Here is a 13,889-nt window from a genome sequence, read left to right on the forward strand (position 1 = left end):
CTGGCATGTCTCTCAGGACTAGTGCATCTCTGAGCCTACATTCAGCATGAGTAAAATACTCAAGTACTGTTAAAATCAGATACTTTAAGACTTTTACTCAAGTCGTATTGGAATTGGTTACTTGTAACTTGTAGTGGAGTCATTATCAATGTAAGGTATCAGTACTTTTACTCAAGTATGGTTTTCAGGTACTCTTTACACCTCTGAGTATAAATTACTGGCTCATAAGAGTCATTTGTTTGGGAATTGGACAACACTGGTTGTGCTGTATATTCATTGCTCGTTGTAGATTCAGTAGCAATTATTATTATTTTTAGAAGAAGAAATGGGTCCTTTCAATTTCCATGCCTTATACACATAAATGTTGTAAACACTTTTAGAGTTGTGAAGAAAAAGTATGATTTTTTGGGAGGAACTAGTTAAATTTTGCAAATGTTTTGAATGTGCCTGTTTTTATTGTAAACCATATTCATTTTTCTTTCTATTGTACAGCAGTAATTGTTTGTGCATGCATACTGAGGTTATGTTATGACTATCATTTGAAGATGTCTTTCTCTCTAGCTATCTTTCTCTTTGTGTCTCTCAAGTCATAATTTTATCTTTATGGAAACAGAACTATTATCTATTCAGATTTTGAACGATGTTAAAATCGATGCACTTGTCAACAGTGCTATTTACGGAATATATATGAGTTGTGAAAGGAGGAATGTCACACCTCTCATCTTGTAAGCGTTAGTTTGATGACCTCTGTGCATTGTTGCTCTCCACACACATTTCCGGAAACCTTCATGGAACCTGCCGTACATCTATTATGTGAGCTGAAATTATAGACATCACATGATGGAAGAGCTGTTGTGCTTCTGGAGGAAATTGCTAACATTATCCTATACCGCTCACTGTGCCAACAAACAGCACAAATTCACTAGCACTCCCAACGTTTAACTTCACTCATGCTTTTAAAATCTCTCAGTGCTTTTAAAGGTACCTTCTCCAAGTGATTGTGCGTATATAATTGGAAGGGACGTGAATTCCTGTGATTGGTTTTTAATAGAAGCACATTCAATTTAGTAAGTATTTCCCAGAATGAGTTAGAATACTGTATAGGTCAACAGATCGATAAGGGCATGAAAGCAGAACAGTCCAGAACAAACCAGTGCAAGAGAAATGAAATATCTCAAGGTTGCTCTTCAAACATCAGCCGCAGAACATCTGAAAGCTCACGCATGGCACTTCCTGCCAGGCGGCGTGAAGAAATCAATAAAATATTGAATTTTTTAGAACCCATGTACATAATATTGAGAGAGATGGAATTGAAATCAGATAATGAGATGAAGTCTGTAGAAAAATAACTATGTCTTTTGCCACAAAATAAGCAACCACAGGCTGGCATATAAACACAAAATAAAATAACCATGCAGCCTATCCGCATGACTATGAATGTCATCTTGTTTTATCATTAAAATTAAAAAAAGTTCACCCAAAAATGTAATTTGTTTTCATTATAACTATAGGCCTATATTATTTTCTTTCTTCTTTAAGTGCAAAAGATGTAAAACAAAACAAAAAAAACAGCACATTTGCTGTATAAATACTGCCTAACATCTCATTTTATGTTTTACAGAAGAAATAAACCAAATAAAAAGTTTGAAAAAGATGACTCATTTTTTGGTGAACTATTCCTCAGAATTCACTGGAATACGAATAATGCAAAATAAACGGTCTATACTGTGCCCTGACAAACACACCCTCCAATAAATCCTGCAACAGAAAGTTACTTTATTCACCGGGAGGGGGCAGAAACAGATGTGACACATGTCAGGAAGGGTAACTCTGCCTGTCACCTTTTAATGTGCATTCTCATGGAAGACTGTGAGTGTGGGGAGGTGGATGGATGGATTGATCTGACAGGCATGTGTGAGAGAAATATATAAACAGGCTGTTGGAGAGCGAGAGAGTTGGTGAGCAATGGAGAGAGAAGCAGCAAGAGAGAGAAAAGCTTGCATGACGGTGCACTGAGGACGCACTCAACGGCTGCAGTGTTTCAAACCTTGCGTCCACGCATCACTAATTAATCTATGTAAATTAGGAGCGAACACTTAGCCGGAACTTAATGAGCTGCCCGCCTGTAGCACACGGCCTTCCTCTGAGCATAAAGCCTGCTCCCTGCCTGTCCCTCGTCAGATCTCACAAGGACATTCTCCTTTAATTAGCATATAATGCACAGGATCTCGATCAGCACAGCTGAGCGTTACCAACACCGTGTACTAACCAGATGTGACGTGACGCCGCAACACTCAATAAAAGGCATATTTTCCATGTTAATTAGGCCCTGTCCCAAATGGCACGCTTCATATGCACTTTTGGGCTACGTTCACACTGCGAGGCTTAATGCTCAATTTTTGCTCAGATCTAATTTTTTTGTATAGCTGTTCACATTGTTGTTTTAAATGGGGTCAATATGAGATTTCCAATGTGAACAGATCATGGGGTTGCCAGGTTTTTACCACAAAATCCACTCAATTGCTTCTCAAAACTAGTCCAAAACTAGCCCAATTGCGTTCCATGGGGTATCTAGGTAAAAATCGCGTTCGGGGGGTTAAATATCACGTCAACCCACAGAGCTGGAAAACAACCCACGGCAACAGTGAAAAAGTAACCCAATCTGCAGGAAAATCGCAGACTTCGCAACACACACAGAGCGCTGTCATACGGAAGTAAACACTGAGGGCATTAAAGTAAGCGAAAGCCAGTGAAATTATGCGCAGGCTGTTTCTGTAATACTCTGACACATTACTGCCCTTCTACTGACTACCTTTTGCAACTGTCTTGATAACGTTGGGTATGTAAAATCTTTGAATAGACTCCTGTGAGCGCAGAATCATGATGAATGTTGATCTCGAGTGATCATTAATGTTAACATTTTTTAATATTTATGAATTGCACTGCACTCACAACATTTCGTTGTGAATGCAGTTCACTTCCAGAGACACTCCGCCCATATGCTCTTCTGATTGTCTGTGATTTTTGATTGATTTTGTCACGTCTCGTAGTCTTGTTGCGTCTGGTGTGGACAAATTAATTGCTTGCCACTGGAATCTTATCGCATCGCGTCTGGTTAGGACACAAAAACCCTAAACTTGGTCACGTAACTGGTCCACCATACCTCAAATCATACGGCTTTTTGAGCAGAAGTACTATTAGTGATTAGAATCACATTTTTTGACTGGCAGATGATAATGAGCATAAGGCCGCATGTCCACCAAAGCGTTTTCAGCCAGCTTAAAAGGCCTAGCTGTGGGCACTCGAGAGCGTTTTGGAAGCGCAGCATTTTTTTTTCAGTTGAGACGCTTTGCTTGCTATGATACAGAATATCCGCAGAAGTGTTACTAGTATCTCATTTCACAGATAGTTTGTTTCTGTATTGTTTCTATATAAAAATGTCAATACAATGTAAAGTATTTGCTCTGATTCTTGTTTTAAATTATTTTGTTCCGTTATTATGCTTGTTTTTGTCATCTGTTGACGTTGTACAAGCAGAAAGTGGCGGTTGGTCAGTGTTGTATTTGTCCCGCCCCTCCTCCATTGTGATTGGACGGCTGGGTAAAGAGTGACAGTGATGAGCGCAGCATTTTATCCAAAGTTGAACATTCTTTCAACTCTCGGCGACCGGTAAAGAACGCTGAGCGCTCACTCAGTGCATGAGCACGAAAAAGACGCCAGTGTTGCCAACTGGTTTCAATTGAAAGTAGCTAAAACTGGTAGCTAAATGTCACTAGATGACATCATAATGGCAAATTCATTGATTTATATAAATATGAATAGAGATCAGTGGGCAAAATAAGAATCTAGATAAGGTTGCTAGATTTGTCCCTAAACGTTTGAAAAAAGTCTCAAAAGAGGCGGGGAAGTCACTAAATCTAATGACAAAATCCCTAAATTGGCAACACTGAATGCTCCTGGCGTTTAAAAAACACAGCGCTCCCATTGAAAACAATTGGAAAATACGCTAACCACTGGAAAAAACACTTTGGTGGACACATGGTGTTGATTGTCATGCACAGCTCACAAAAAACATCATCCAAACTCAAGGCTTCTAATGCAGATTCACACAACCAGTGTCTAAACTTAATTAATATCCTGGACACTGTTTGTTTGCTTAACAACCCTCATTCTCCCATTATGGTTTGTTTAACTTTCTGTTGGGAACAGAGCTCCAGTGATGAGACAGCTCTCTTGGTGAGTTGCACAGTAAGAGTTTGAGAGAGCGACAGTCAGGGCTTCTGACTTTTGAATGAAAAGAAGCAGCAGCACCGAGCCTCTGCTTCTGCAAGTGTGTCACCATGTCCTGGAGCTGCAGATGCAGCCTTGCGCCTGTGGGGGTTTATATTTTACATAAAATTCAGTGTTAAAACTAGGAAATGCTGCAAATTGGCCTCCCTATCTTTATCTCTCTCTTTTTATTCTCATACCTTAAGCAGCGGTTTTCAATTCCCAGAGCTACTAACCCTGTTTAAACTCATTGATTACAATTAAGCAGCATTCACCGAGAAGTGGCCGGTTGAGAAACAGAAGACACCAGTCTCTTCCTGTGAAGTCTCTTTAGAGCTAGAAAGTGTCAGATGTTGAGCCTTCCCGAAGGGAAAGACTGCTGGGTAAGATATATCAGAGTCCTCCCGCTAGTACACATTTCAGCTGTGAGATATGAAATCTGGTAAAATTGATGTTTACACCAGACAGCTCCTATATTTAACTTCAGCTTAGAATGATGGGACTAGTTTACAGGAAATTTTAATCAGATTATTGTTTGTCAGTTTAATAAGTAATTTCACAACGAACATACTGTTTAATTAAGAAGAATATCACATTATTGAAGTAAAATTGGGTGGAAAACAGCGATTCACCGCTTTAATACAGAAAGAAACTCTCTGAATAACAAAGTGATTCTCTCTCTCTCTCTCCCTCTCTCTCTCTCTCTCTCTCTCTCTCTCTATATATATATATATATATATATATATATATAAATTGTGAAATTGTGTATAGACTGTAAAAAGAATTTCTGCCCACCGAAAGTAATAATTAATGATCATTTTAGAGAGCATTTTAGAGCAGAATGTACTGTTTTGCAAGTGGATATCTACTGTAGTTTTCTTGCTGTTCCCTCAAAAATCTATGATTTGCATTACGTAAGACTATTTTAAATACATGTCCCCATACATTTCAAAGAAGGAGGGAGGCCCTGTGTGAATAGAGCCAGTACTGCATATGTTCAGGCTGATCTCAGATTCTCTGGATTCACTCAGAGACAAATGAATCTCAACAGCATTTGTGGGGGATCCGATGCATAAAGAAGCATCATCAAAAACTTATGAGCATAAAACCAGTGTCGGTGTCCTGATATAGAGAGATAATCAGTTTTCTGGAGCATTGGTATCCAGGGAAAAATCGCAATGAAATGAAACCATATCGTTGTTGGCCTGAACGTAAACCCGATTAAATATACATGACAGAAGAAAGATCATCACTGTAAAAACGTAAAAAATATCCTTCAGTGGAAGCATGCATAAAATCACCTTTGCTTTAAATCATACAGTATTTTAACAGGTGAAGATGGAGAGCTAGACATAAATTCTGATAATGGTTCTCTTTGGGTGGTAAAAAGTCTGCCAAATATTGTAAGTTTAAATTTGTGGTTTTATTGGTCTGAATTGATGTTCCTTTGAACAGAGATGTTTCGCAAAGATTTGCCTCCTTGCCAGGGCGTTGCTATGCTTGCTACTGGATGGTTTCTAGGTGGTTTCTTACTTCATCAAAAGAGTCCACTCTAAAGTCTATTCTGGTCAGTTTGTGGCTTGGTTCCAATCCTCAATCTAAGTACAGGATTTTTTACTTTTTTAATATCCGCCAGGTGAAAGTTGTAAAATAGGACACCTCTCCTAAACAAGACAGATGATTTGAGGAATCAATCATATTTTTATAATTAAATCCCTACATGAGCAATAGTAATAGTGATGTTTGCCTTAGCACGTTTAAATTACACACAAAGCCTTCAAATTTGCATAATAAACATGCTGTTCTGCTTACCTCCATTAATTCTGCAATTTGAAAAGTAAGATAAAGCTTGTTTGGAAGGACTAATTAATCTTTAAGTTTTGTTTTCATAGACTAGTGGATCAATTGCCTTTTCTAAGGAAAAAAATTGGCCCGTTTTTTTTATTATTATTCTTTCTCTTGACATTTATGCCTGGGCCATGTTAGTCCCCTGCTGAGAACATCATTGGCTTCTCTAATTGTTATTAATTATGCACTGAGTATCTGAATGCATAAGTACGCCTGTGCACTGTGTTGGCTTCTATAGGACAGATTTAATTACTGCTTTTGATGTCATTTTGATGGTCTTCAGATACGGTACATTTTAATGGCCGTCACAAAGAGCTTGTTTGTTTTTTGTAAACATGTGGATTGAATGAGTACGTTCATCCTATTTATACCATTTTCTAAACATCTGTGCTTCCCTTAATGGAAGCATCTGTCTTTGCTTTATTAGATTCAAAGCTTGCCATGATAAATCTCAAACATGATGTATTGTCTTCACGTAGAGCCAGTTTTTGCTGGGCGGTTTTGTAATGGCTACACCTGGGGTGTGTTTGAGCTCTGAACATTTGCCCTGAAGAGTATTGCGCTGTCTTCAGGCAACAAATTTCAGAGATACCAGAAGGCTATGAAACTTAAATATTCTATGCATAATTCATGTATAGATATATAAAAGGCAGCCCACAGGTGGAGCTGTACTGATCAGGGATGGAGGGTCTCTCCTCATGCCACATATTGGCACATAATTCCTTCTCATTTTTTCTCATTGTGACAAGTCACTGCCACTGGAAGCAACTACGGGTAACAAGCTTTGGTAAATTTGCTAATTATTTGTGCATAAAGCGTTGTTCATCAAAATGACCATAAACTCATTATAATTAAGAGTCATAGAGTTTGTACATTTTGTTTTCTGTTTGTTGGGGAAACATGAAGACAATTTAATAAAAGTTTCCCTCCAGACCTGTTGCTGTCTGCGCTTCCATCACGGTCTAAAGTACCCTGAAGATTAGGCAAATTAGTCCCTTGACGTAGGACTGTGTGCGACTTTCCAGTTCCCGCTGGATTTCGTCCTCCGCATATAAGCTTAATAAACCCTAAACCTCGTCAACGGTACATCTGTCATATTTTTAAACTCGATTCGAATAGCAAACAACTCTTACTGCATGCACCGCAGAAGACTTTTAAAAATGGTGGTTGAAATAAAATTCTGTGTCAACCAATCAAAATGTTGTGTGAACTCAACCAATTATCATGTTCAGCGCCCAAGTTTCACGTTCAGTTTTTGAACTTTGAAAAAGTACTACCTCGTGAGCAGGGACTTCCTGATGGGGAAATTTTTACCCGGAACTTCATTTAGACCAGGGGTGGGGAACGTTGATCCTGGAGGGCCTTTGTCCTTGTTGAGTTTAGCTCCAACCCTAATTAAACACACCTGAAGCTAATCAAGGTCTTCAGGATTACTAAAGTTACAGGCAGATGAGTTTTTTTTTTTGAGGGTTGGAGCTAAACTCTGCAGGACAGTGGCCCTCCAGGATCAACGTTCCCCACCCCTGATTAAGACCCTGGTCCCTGCGGTCGAAACACACAGAGTACCACCCCAAAGTCCCTAGTTCCTGGGGAAAGTTCCTGCGGTGGAAACACGGCTATGGTCAATTAATTTGACTAGAAATGAGTTAAGGTCAACTATCTGCACTCTTTTTCATTCTGTTGCTTTCTGGCTGGGTGTTTTTTCTGGCTGGCGTGTTCACACTTGCAGTTCAGTGGTCTTGGTTCTTTTGGTCTAGACCAAAAACGTAAATGATACATTTAGTCCTGGTTTACTTAGTATTCGCACTGTCATTTTTAACACCGAACCTAAATATACAAAATCAAACAAAAAAATGGCTTTTATGACATCGATATTGCGATATTATTTGTCGAACATCCAAAACAATGCTATGTGCTGGTCTAAATGTGCTTGCTGTATGTGCGTATATATGATGGAGCTGACAACTCGTGAAGAGCTTATAAAAAGTGTAAAGGAGTCAAAACAGCAGCAGGAATCCCTATATCACACAAACAAATGAAGATCTGCTACAAGGAGACACAGTTCTGACACCTGTAGCGAACTGTGATGGCAACATTACGACTATGATGAAAAAAACAGGTATGTTTGAGCATTTTATCCTTTTTTAGGGTCGCATCTTGTGACATGATGTCCTGTTTTTGGTTTGTTTACATGTCTTTGGTCTGTGTTGCGTTCATATTTCAGTCGAAGCACACCAGAGTTGGTTTGAAAGCGGACCGAGACCCACCTTTTCAGTGATCTCAGCCCACTTGTTTGGTGTGCATCAGGGTTCGGATGGCAGCGTTCACACTTATTAATTCAAATGAACTACACTAAAAGAGCAATTGCACCAGAGTTTGTCTTAATCGAACCAAATCTGCCAAGTGTGAACACATCCTAAATCAGCCCTAATAATTATATAGGATGATTGAATAGTCAGCTAACTGTTCAGATTACTGACTAGTCATTTATGAAAATGTCATTTTCACCTGCTTATTTTTATAATTTGTAAAGCAAAGTTACATTCCCCAAAGCTGTCCAATAACACATACCATTTCTGAGCTTCGATTGAGTGTATTCTATTGGATATTCAATACATTTCTGGCCTTGCTGATTAGTTTCAAATGTCTGCAGACAGTCGGTGAGGCACGAGAGAGTGAGAGTGAAGGACAGAATGAACAAGGAAAGACAAGATATGAAGAGAAGAGAAACACAGCGGCAGATAACTAATAACATAACCCAGTATCTATACATCCACACAAATAATGCTATTGACAAGGTCATGTCAGGTGAACTCCACCAATACTCTCCAGGCTAAACAGCCATTATAGTGTACAGCCTTTTGTTATTGATTTCAAATGATATATTGTGTATTGGTTTGTTGATTTCAGATTCATTTTACGCTTACAAAACTCTGGAATTCTCTCTCCTGCTCACTCTGTTGTGCTAATAATATTTATGAATTTAAATCATTACTCAAAACTCACTTATTTTCTGAATGTTATGTCTCTGACTTGATGGATTGATTTATTGATTATTTAACTAATAATACTCTGAATGTTATGTTATGTCTCTTAAGGTATGTTTTGTATTTTGTTTACTATTCTTCTGTATGCTGCCCTGTCCATATAATGTTCCTTTACTGTGTCTTCTAACTATTGTTTGTCATCACTGTCTACTCTACTTGTATTATGTCTTCCTTGTTAAATGTACATTGTAAAGCGTCCTTGAGCCCTGGAAAGGCGCTATATAAACAAAACTTTGAAAAACTAGGTTTTCATTTGGTTGCCAATGTCTTCACAGTGGTTTTTAACATGTTCACGGTGGTTGCCAGGGCGTTGCTATGCAGTTACTAATGTGTTCACAGTCATTTTAGCATGTTGCTATGGTGTTCAGGGTGGTTGCCAGGGTGTTGCTATGCAGTTACTAATGTGTTCACAGTCATTTTAGTATGTTGCTAGGGTGTTGAGGATGGTTGACAGACATTGCTATGCAGTTAACAATGTTCACAATTTAGTTTGTTTCTATATGTTCAGGGTGGTTGCCAGGGCATTGGTAACTTCATAGTTACCAATATATTCAAAGTAGTTTTTAGCTTGTTGCTAGGGTGTTCACGTGTTGCAGTTACCAGTGTTTTTTTTATTTTTTTATATGTACAAGGTAGTTGCCAGGGCGTTGCTATTCAGTGTTCAGTCATTTTAGCATGTTACTAGATCATTCAGGGTGGTTGCCATGGCGTTGCTATGCAGTTACAAATGTGTTAACAGTCATTTTAGCATGTTTCTAGATTGTTCAGGATGGTTGCCAGGGCATTGCTATGCAGTTACAAATGTGTTCACAGTCATTTTAGCATGTCACTAGATTGTTTAAGATGGTTGCCAGGGCATTGCTATGCAGTTACCATTGTGTTCACAATGGTTTTAGTGTTTTTATATGTACAAGGTGGTTGCCAGGGCGTTGCTATGCAGTTACTATTGTGTTCACGATGGTTTTTAGTGTGTTTTTATATGTACAAGGTGGTTACCTGGGTGTTGCTATTCAGTTACAAATGTTTTCAGTCATTTTAGCATGTTACTAGAATGTTCAGGATGGTTGCCATGGCGTTGCTATGCAGTTACCATTGTATTCACAATGGTTTTAGTGTGTTTTTATATGTACAAGGTGGTTGCCAGGGTGTTGCTATTCAGTGTTCAGTCATTTTAGCATGTTACTACTAGATTGTTCAGGATCATGGTTGCCAGGGCATTGCTATGCAGTTGCTATTGTGTACACTATGGTTTTTAGTGTGTTTTTATATGTACAAGGTGGTTGCCAGGGCATTGCTATTCAGTTACAAATGTGTTCAGTCATTTTAGCATGTTACTAGATTGTTCAGGATGGTTGCCAGGTCATTGCTATGCCATTACCATTGTGTTTACTGTGTTTTTTTAGCATGTTGCTACAGTGTTCAAGGTGGTTGCCAGGGCGTTGCTATGCAGTTGCTGGCTCAAGGGCCTCTTCCAATGTAAGTCTATAGTTTTTTTTCTACTTGTTTAATTGGCTGCCAAACTCTAAGGCCTGTTTCACACACTCTGCATCTGCTACGTGTGAGTGGCGCATATTTATTTTGGTCTCTATATTTACATTTTACAGCATTCACACTGTCCACATGAGCAGCATGGTGCTGCGTCCCAGAAGCGTCACTGTGAGTACAATATCTCTGAGCCTATTAACACTGAGCCTCACTAACACTTTCTTTTTATTTATCAAACATGAATTCAGATTTAAGTAGTTTATATATGGGTCAATGACATGACGGGTCAATTTTTTTGTCCAAAAAAACAAGATATGACATCCAAAGTATGTAAGGTAGTACAACTAGATCTCTTTTATTGAATCCAAAATGTTTTAATTATATTTTGCACATATAAAGGTATTTTAAAGATTTTGAAGTGTCAAAAGGTCATTCGGTTTAACCGTCCAAAGGCCAATACAGCCATTTCATTTGTGATTAAAATGTCTTAAAATGTAATAAATGTATATATATTTTTTTTTATTCTGGCATGATTTTATAACATCATATATCAACAAAGTGCAAAATGGCATTAAAATTATGTGTAGAAGTCTTTGCTTTGTTATGAGAAAGAATGTCCGGAAAAATGAATTTCATGGATGTCATTCGGAGTAACCAATATAAAGGGACCATTTTGGATCAAGTCATGCGTTTAATATCATGTGACAGGATGTGACATCATTCAGACACCTGCAAAGGACCACATGGTTGTGAAGCAAAATAACTAACTCTCTTTGAAAAATTCACGTTTTCACTCGCTCATACACATGTCCCGAAACATCAGGTCATTCGGTTCAGACGCTATAAAACATGGAAAACATGGAAAATGTTGTAATATTTTAAAAACTTGTAAAAAATATCGTCATTCGGTATAACCAAAAGTGTCATTCGGTAACACCGAAATTTTGGTTAAACCGAATGACTTTTTTGGTGACAAATTTTGTCCATCTTGTAAAAAATGACAAAAGCAGTGTTAATTGATTATAAAAACCACATAATCTCATTGTTAACACTTAATAAAACTTCAAAATTAATTATATCTCCATTATGTTTTTTTATACTTTTAAAAACCTTATTTGTCAGTGACCCATATACAGTTTGGGATTTGGTTTCTGTTCTGTGTAAATGAATTTCCATACTGATGTTAATTGTATTCCATAATGATTGTGTTTGTTGTTAGCATTACCTCATTATTTTATAATTTGTGGCTGTTATCAAAGACAATTCTCAATGTATTACCCAGAAATCACTTGTTTATCTTCTGTCACTTGTTTTCCTAAAGCTACGTACAAGTGTCAACTGAAACACCACTCACAGCTGTCCCACAGATTTAAATGAGATCTTTCTAATTAAAAGCAGGATTTGAGTTTGTCAAGAGACAGAGACTGAGTGAATTCTACTCTATTATTTCAGGGCTCTGTCTGAGATCACACTGAAGCCTTTCATATCAAAACCCAATGATATCTGGCAGAATAACCATTCATTTGTGGATAACACTAGCCCACTGGCACAGATTTAAAACACCGTCTCTATAATATTACAGATTCATGTTGAAAATCAACCCGAAGGTGACAGGCTCTCTTTTGGAGGCTCCTCAGAAACGGGGGATTTAAGAATTACGAGTTTGCATATGTGAGGATTGCACTGCTGCGTTTCAAACACATTTCTTTGATATGCATGTATTTGGATTATCTTTCTCCTTACATCTGAAGTCATTCCGAATGTGCACAGTAATGAGAAATGGTTTCTTTCATTGCTTTAATGTTCTGCAGAGCCAAAAATACACTACCAACTTTGGGAAACGCATCCACGAAAATGCAGTAATTAGTTGCATAGCAAGTAACAAAAAGTATCAGTGCAAACAGACTATAAATCTTGTGTCCTGGTGCATCTTAAAATATATCAGACCATACAGTATGGTCATTTATAACCATATACATTTACAATAAATAAATCCCTTTGACACTAACAGATTATATAGAGCGATATTCAGAGTCTCACCTCACCTAATTGGCCCTTTTCGCGACCCAGGCACAATAGATGCATCTGCCTGCAAGTAAATTTGGGTCTTGATAGTGTCATTAATCACTCGGCCAGCAGCTTTGGCTGCAGGCTTTCACAGTGCCAGTCTGTGAGGATTTTCAGTGCCACATTGTTTGGTAGGGAGGACCACACTAAGTGGCTTTGTGCGATTTGACAGTCTGCAAACAACAGTAACGTTCCAGTATTTCTGTAGATACGTACATTCAGAATAAATATCAGCAGCCCATAGCAGTTCTGTAAAAGTGAAGTGTGCGATTGCTGCAGCACCAAACAGAACTTAAAAAATATTGACTCTTACAAGCATTTAACAATGCAACAATTACAAATGTTTTCTGCTTTAAAATAAAAGGGTAATGTTTGGTTCTCAAGACTGAGTGAAAGACGCGCAGATATGACCTGGAGGAGATTCTTGCATTACTGAACCTTGAGCCTTTGTCAGCCTTTTAACAACCTGTCACGTTGAATGTTGTGTCTGGGAAATGTTTTCCCTTATGGTATCTAAAAGCCAAAACATATATTTCTACAAATGTGTATACTCTGAAATTAGGGGTGTGATTCTTTGAGTTGACAGGGATTCAATTTAAAACCAATTTTTGTACATTCAGAATGATTCGATTTTTTTATTTGACAACGCTAAAAAGAGATTTGATTCAGTAAAGTTTTAAAATGCTATGAAACGATTCATAAAACTTGTATTAGTCTTAGACAAGAAAAAAACAACAACAATCTACTTCAAACCATTTAATGCACCAAAGGTAAATTAGAAAGGAAAGATTGGACGGTTATTTTAAAATGCATTCAAGTAGAAATGATTAATTACTAAAATTATAATAATAGCTTTTTCACGGATATAATAATATATTTAGGGGTTCAAGCATGTAATTTTCCAAGGATCAGCATTCTACCCTAAAAGTGATCGGGCAGACCAGACCGTAAGTCGTAGACACTTAGGCGTAGGCTCAAATTTCTTATGTCAAAATGCATGCCTCGGAAATTTTTGGGTATTTTGGATTTTTTTGAAAAATCTACTTTTGCAAACTAGTCCTAGGTTTTTGGCCCGATTAGAACCAAACCAGTTCAGCAAGATTCTCCGGAGTTCGATTGTCAATAATTATCAAAGAAAAGTTTAAATTTTGATTCACGGTCCCTAAGGGCCGC

At 37.9% G+C, this 13,889-nt stretch overlaps 1 protein-coding gene across 2 annotated transcripts in view; it reads left to right on the forward strand.

Annotated features, from left to right (window-relative positions):
• LOC127524151 (histone-lysine N-methyltransferase SETDB1-A-like) overlaps positions 1–13,889 on the forward strand; it is a 69,233-nt gene that overhangs the window by 29,809 nt on the left and 25,535 nt on the right. For both annotated transcript variants that reach the window (XM_051915552.1, XM_051915553.1), the window contains exons 2-3: positions 10,568–10,640; positions 10,769–10,820. The gene's annotated coding sequence lies outside the window, so the exon portion shown is untranslated. The remainder of the gene's footprint in view (positions 1–10,567; positions 10,641–10,768; positions 10,821–13,889) is intronic.

This window comes from Ctenopharyngodon idella, chromosome 12, assembly GCF_019924925.1.
Source record: "Ctenopharyngodon idella isolate HZGC_01 chromosome 12, HZGC01, whole genome shotgun sequence".
NCBI lineage: Eukaryota > Metazoa > Chordata > Actinopteri > Cypriniformes > Xenocyprididae > Ctenopharyngodon > Ctenopharyngodon idella.